Raw genomic sequence first — 7,277 nt, 5'->3', positions numbered from 1 at the left:
CAGAGGTGGTTTTTCTGGATACTGATTTCTCAGGATCTATGCACCCAAATTACGTGAAAATGTAATCACATGTCAGTTCTAGTATAATATATTTGTCCAATGAATACCCGTTTATCATCTGCATTTCTTCTTGGTGTAGCAATTATAATGGCCAGTAGTGTATAACGTAGCGCGACTCCGATGCGGATATATCAGTGGGCCGTAACGACATGCAGGCAAGGGATTAGGTTGCATTCGTGTCTTACCGACGTGCATGCGGTAAATGCGGAAACGTGAACTATGGCGACGTTCTTACAAACAGGACGAATGTGCCGTTATTCTCTTCTTGGCTGCTGACGGACAAACACCAGTAGACATTCACTGGAGAATGAAGAATTGTATGAGTCAGCATGTCTGTCGAAAATCACCGGGATGGAATGGTGCACCAAGTTCCGTGCCGGTCGATCTGGGAGACGTTTTACCAACTCTAGTTGGAGACACTCGACCACCCATCTTAGAGTTCTGATATCTCCCCATGCTATTGTCATGCATCCGGTCCCTTAAAAAAAGGCCTTGCAAGATCGATGATTGCTGTCAGACGAGTACGTACAGCAGGCTGTTACGGACTTTTTCAGGCAGCAGAACACAATGTTTTACCAAGCGGGTACCTCAACCTGCTGCGTTGGTTTGATGATTGCCTCAGTGCTCATGCCCATTTTGCCTGACTGGTTCAAATGGCTCTGAGCACTATGGGACTTAACTGCTGAGGTCATCAGTCCCCTAGAACTTAGAATTACTTAAACCTAACTAAGCTAAGGACATCACACACATCCATGCCCGAGGCAGGATTCGAACCTGCGACCGCAGCGGTCCAGACTGTAGCGCCTAGAACCGCTCGGCTACTCCGGCCGGCTGCCTGATTGGCATACCGATTCTGGACTGTACGGCTTTCGAACGGAAACATTTTGAGTCCCCCTTATAGTAAATATGTAAAGTCTTTTTACAGCACCAAGCGTAACTACAATATTTCATAACTACATGAAGTCTGTGGGCTCATCCACATCAACACAACAGTGTTACGGGAAATGTAATACCTCAACAGTAGGACAATGTTCATTTCCGAAACTTCTAAATGTGAAATTGACTACCATTTGTGAAAATTGTAGAACCTAGAAAGAACTTAGTCTTCGAAGATATAAGAGCAGTGTACCAGCAGTAAGTCATTAACTTGACGGAAATAATGATGGCGTAAATGTAGGCCCATTGGCGCCGTTACGTATGGGACCGGAAAGTTCACGTTTCGTAAACATCTAAGGGTATAATATCACTCATATGGGCCAGAATCTTCAGAAAATCAGTTTCGTCTTATCGTCATATTTCAGCTGTATGTGGATTATTGGTATGAGCATGTTCCATGCGTAGAACCGGTAGCTAAAAATGAGGGTATGTTCTATGCTTGGAACCGATGACTAGAAGGATATGGAAATAACGATGATTATGAGTCTCACAGTGGTAGAACAGTATGGGATGAGTGCTCGATTATCCTGAGCCATACAGGACTTTACAGCTGCGTCCGCAGATTTGCAGGTGCACTGCTATGGGTGTGGATCCATCTGCGTCGACGGTGCGACACCCTCTGCTGCAGATTACACTGCTGACACGCAAGCGGTTCTAAAATGTAAACTTTCACTGCCACAACTGCCACACTTATTAAAATATTCGTTTATTGTAGAGTTAATTTCGTCTAGAAAGCCAATGTTTCGTCATCATCTGCGGAGAACATATTCAGGAGGGAAAGTGGCTTCTATAAAAGTCCAGTTCATCATTCCGGTTCGCTTTTTATAGGTAAATGTGTGAATCAGAGCTACTCTTCACCACTTCAGTTCTCCAGTACAAATATCACAAAAGATCGCTTGCATTACCTGCAGGAGTTGTTGCCAGGGATGAAATGATATTGTGGGTAAATGGATCACTCATAGCCTAGCCCCTTATTCCAGAATACAGTCCGAAATTGGGTGTGCGCTATTTTAAAATATTTTGGAAAGTTAAAACTTTATGCCGGACCGTGAAGCGAAACCTGATAAACCTCAGCCATTTCTCTATAATATCCTTGCCTGCAGGCGTGCTGCATCTACATAATAACCAGGAGAGCTGAAATTTTTTTGAAAAATAGGAATGAGGTACCCGCAGGATAGAAACTGTGATAGCGGATCGCGAGCCGTGCATGGTTACCCTGTAAGGGCATCGCTCACAAAACGCAAGTTTCCTTGTTCGAATTCCGGTCTGGTAGAATTTTAATCCACCACGAAGTTTCGTGGCTGATTATATTTGAAGGTGACTTGAGAAACACAGTCTGGAAAGCGAGTAGAATGCAAACGAACAGATAGCCTATTGAGAATAACTCATGTGGTTGACAGGTAGGGTACCCAATTAACACATCACGGAATAGCTGTAGGTACGAATTATCAGTAACACGAATAACGTCCCAAGATTTATGGGCTCAAATGCAACCAGACCCAAGTGAGAGATCTCATTTACCGGCGTGGAGAGTAGGATTACGAGAACAGCGCGTCTTGCATCTGAAGGGCAATAAATTACTATCCCAAAGCGAGAGAAGTACCTCGTCACCCGGATTTTATTGCTCGTGAAGGAAGCACCGCATTAACATAAAAGGACGACGAGGGTGTTAGGTTATTTTAGGGTCGGAGTAATAGCCCTCACGTAATTACCTGGGGCAACACCCAGTGGAGGGACCGGCCAGCTCCTAACACAGACAACAAGCTCCACAAACATGCTGGGGTACAGAGGTGTAAAAAATAAGAAAATGCTGGTTGCGAAGATTAATTTGCTAAAACAGTGAAGCTCTGTTTTATGCCATAGTCAGTGGGTCAGGTGAACCTTAACTGTCAATGGGAAAAAATTAATCAATTATTGGTTACTGAGTACATAAACTGCATCAGAAATCACAGCGTATGTCGCACTACCTATTACGCTCAGCCATAAATATCGGTAAATATAGGCAAGGGGTAAAATACATGCAGCGAAAGGTCATCTACCACTTGTACACAGGCAGGCAGTAACGGAAAGATGATACAGCTAGTATCCTACGCACCATGATACGCAATCTGTACACTGAAGATGCAGTTAGGAAAGTAAGGAGGAAGTTGGAAGTAGAATTAAATTTCAGGCAAAAGAAACAAAATCTCCTAGATTTGACACAAACACTTTAATTCCGTCAGAGGAGGCAGAAGCCTTGGAAGATCAGTTGAACGGAAAGGATAGGGTATTGAAATGAAGTTATAAGATGGACACCAACAAAAGTAACGGAGTGTAATTGAGTTAATAAGATATACTTGAGAATACATTAAGAAATGAAACACAAGAGGTAATAAATGAGTTTTACTATATAGACAGACTAAAGGTAGAAGTGAAGCTCGTATCAAATGTAGACAAACAATACCAAGAAAACTTTTCCTGAAAAAAAGTAATAACATTAGCTTCACCAACTGCGACATGGTCGCGTATACAAACAGTGATCCAATACTGTCAGATGTTTTTTTTTTACTATGATCGGTTTCAGTCACTAATGATCATCATCAGATCTTTTCTAAACCATTGCAGTTGCAATAATGACTGTGCGGACGATGTGGCCTATTCTACATCTTATTTTAGATCTATGCGACGATGTTGTGCTGATTATATTTATAAGTTTTGACGATGCCATTATGGCCTTGTCACTTTAGGACATGGTGTAAAAAAGATCTGAAACCGGTCATCGTCTAAATAATTGATATTGTGATCAAAGACTGGAATAAAAAATAACAATAGCATCTAATACAAATAAGTGGCCTCAAGTTCTTTTCTGCTCTCGTAGTAACAGTAGACGTGACATCATGAGCGACAGTAGTCTTGCTGTCACCTTACGGGATGACAGGATCTCGTGCGGATTCTCATGTCAGTTGGCGTCTGTTTCCTTAGCAAAATCCCAAATGTCACCGCATTTTCTCACGAAGGGAGATCATGTTGCTCTGTCGATACTGGTCCGTCCCTCGACTAGGGCTACTCAGCTCAACGGCAACTTCGCTGGTATTGCTGAATTCTCAGTATTTTCTTGTCAGACGTGGTGGTCTAGTGGTAAAGTAGATGCTTGTAAACCAAAAGGTCTCTAGATCGAACCCAAGTCGGACCACGGAAATTTTCAGTCTACCTTTAATCTAGCCTCCACCTCTCAACGACGTAAGGAAACGCCCTGAACGTCACGTGGCTTCGCATTCCACTTTAAACTGTAGGTCACCTTTCCTCGTTGAGTTGACTGGGGCAGATTAGGTTAAAAAAATGGCTCTGAGCACTATGGGACTTAACATCTGAGGTCATCAGTCCCCTAGAACTACTTAAACCTAACTAACCTAAGGACATCACACACATCCATGCCCGAGGCAGGATTCGAACCTGCGAGCGTAGAGGTCGCACGATTCCGGACTGAAGCGCCTAGAACCGCTCGGCCACCGCGGCCGGCGGCAGATTACGGACACATAAGTCACCGAAGTGGTGTCCAGTCGAAAGACATCCACCCAGCTACTGAGCCACACGAATCTTATAATCTTCCCTTACTGTCGTAATCGTCATGATCAAAAGGATACTAATCACAATCACCTCCACGAAGCACCTGACATGCAACATGTTCCATCAACTAGAAAGGCTTGCATCATACCGAGATCCACACGAGTAAGAAAATAGGCAATAAATAGCATGCAGAGCTTCCTCCTACTGCCTGCGATGAGTTTCCACTAATTTAACTTTATGTCGTCCAAGTCAGACTGTTATAAGGAACTGCGACTGTATGTGTGACAATAAGAGTTCAAATAAATTAATTACCTGTGTCAGTCACTCTTTTTTATTTCCTCGACGCGTTTCGAGAGTTTACACTCTCATCTTCAGGTGGGACAATGATATTATGTTATATTTTTGCACGGATGTAACCAGTTGTTTGTTGTGACTCTATTTTGTGTGTTAACGTAATATGACACTGAGATTCTAAATTTTTAAACGGTATCAGTTATTTACAATACCTTCCAGTGCACAGAACCTTGCGGTTCGTCATTAGTATACATTTTAACTTAATTTGTCCCACAGTTCATGAACCAATAACATATAAAACCAAATATAATAATATTCGTTTTTTTTATGTTTAGTATACAGTGCGTTGTGTCAGAGATCATTCATTACTGATTCACACTGTGGACCACAGATATATACAACAATCATAAAATTGTTTCATTCTTTACTACAACTTGTTAAAAGTTACTATTGTAACTACATGACAGTAAAGACATAAATAAATATAACATAGAAACCATAGAAAATTATAAAACTTGCAGGCTTAGTATCAATATAACGGAATCTTACCGTTTCTGTACAGTGCTTTGGGAATTATGTTTTATTAGGTCAATCAGGGCGCAGAAAGTGGAAAGAGTTATAGTGCATCTAGTATATCTGCGAGGAGCTTAAGAAAGTTGATTGCCTCTGTCTCAGATTTTCCATTTTGTTTGTTCTATGCATATTTTACATGGTGAATGAAAATTGCAGATCTTCATAAAAATTGAGTTTGTGACATTTGTTTATTTTGTGAAGTATTATTAGACAGTCCTCTGTGTTGTCAATGGAATGTCCTGTGTCCTTAATGTGTGTAGCTATGACAGATTTACTGGATATGTTGTACCTAAATGCATTAATATGTTCTTTGTATCTATTTCGGAAGCTTCGTCCGGTCTGACCGCCTTATTGTACGGGGCATTGATGACATTTCATATTATATACACCTGAGATTGAGAATTTTTTGTATTGTGTGACAGTCTGCTACTTAATTGATTGTTGGTGGGAAAAGCAACTCTTACATTGTACAGTCTCAATACTTTAGCAATTTGTTGTGAAATGGTACCAAAGTAGGGGAAGTGTACTGCCTTGGTGTCTGTCTGCATGTATCTATGGTCCAAAATGTAAGATAGTAATGAATGATCTCTCAGGCAAGGCACTATATCTTTACAGCGTTATAATCTTTGATTTCTTAATGTTATTGGTTCATGGTCTGTGAAACAAATCAAGTTAAAAATGCATATTTACGAAGAACCACAGGGCTTTGTGCACTGAAACAGATTATAAGTAACTCTCTCACCGTTTAAAAATTGGTAATCTTAGTGCCTTATTACGCTAACTAGTGCCTGTTATAATTCGTGGTAGCATTGACTGAATTCAGCTAGCAAAAATGTATAATATTGTTCCATATGAAGATGAGCATGTAAACTCTCGAAAAGAGTTGTGGAGTGAAATAAAAAGAGTGACTGACACACAGCCTGGGGGATGTGAGGACGGGGCGTGAGTCGTGCATGGGTAGCTCAGTTGGTAGAGCACTTGCCCGTGAAAGGCAAAGGTCCCGAGTTCGAATCTCGGTCCGGCACACAGTTTTAATCTGCCAGAGTGAAAATATCTTTCTGGAAACATCCCCCAGGCTGTGGCTAAACCATGTCTCCGCAATATCCTTTCTTTCAGGAGTGCTAGTTCTGCTAGGTTAGCAGGAGAGCTTCTGTAAAGTTTGGAAGGTAGGAGACGAGGTACTGGCAGAAGTAAGGCTGTGAGGACTGGGCGTGAGTCGTGCTTGGGTAGCTCAGATGGCAGTCTGCCTTCGGCAGTGACACAGTGCGGACCGTGTTGCCTGCCGGCCGCGCTGTAGTGCGCGCGCCTGTTTGTTTACGCCGGAGCAGCTTCGCGTGTGCGGTGTTGTGAGTCTAGAACGAGATGGCACACTCGTACAGAAAAACGACTTTGAAGTTCAGTTTTGCGAACGACTATACACGACCAAAGGCACGCGAGATTGAACGTTTCTTAAGAGAAGTAAAAATCGATACACAGGAAATCGTGGGAATCAATTTATCGATCGTTTCAAGCGTCGTCTATGTCAAGCTTGTTGACGAGGCTGATTGCGAAAGACTTCTACAACGATCACCGAACGGGTATCGTTTCTGTCATACCGAGGGGAATCTTGGTGCGGTTACAGTCGATCACGCGGGAATGGGGATCCGCACTATACGAGTCTTCGAACTTCCGTTTGAGGTCCCGTCTGAACTTGTTACCGACGCCTTTCGACCATACGGTACAGTTCTGTCCCATGTGGTCGAAAAATGGACGAGTTTTACCACGTACCCCGTTTTAAATGGGGCTAGACAAATACGGATAGAACTGCGAAAGCACGTCCCCTCTTATTTGTACATAGGAGGTTGTCGAGCGATTATAATCTATGATGG

The 7,277-nt window shown here is 42.4% G+C and overlaps 1 non-coding gene across 1 annotated transcript; it reads left to right on the top strand.

The window, feature by feature from the left end:
- The first annotated feature begins 6,359 nt into the window (after positions 1-6,359).
- On the top strand, positions 6,360-6,434 carry Trnas-uga (transfer RNA serine (anticodon UGA)). Its single transcript has one exon. It is a non-coding gene; the product is annotated as a tRNA-Ser (tRNA).
- Positions 6,435-7,277: the final 843 nt, after the last annotated feature.

Source organism: Schistocerca nitens, chromosome 9, assembly GCF_023898315.1.
Source record: "Schistocerca nitens isolate TAMUIC-IGC-003100 chromosome 9, iqSchNite1.1, whole genome shotgun sequence".
Lineage (NCBI taxonomy): Eukaryota > Metazoa > Arthropoda > Insecta > Orthoptera > Acrididae > Schistocerca > Schistocerca nitens.
Note: the sequence above shows the minus strand (reverse complement) of the source record. Positions and strands in the feature narration are given on the sequence as shown.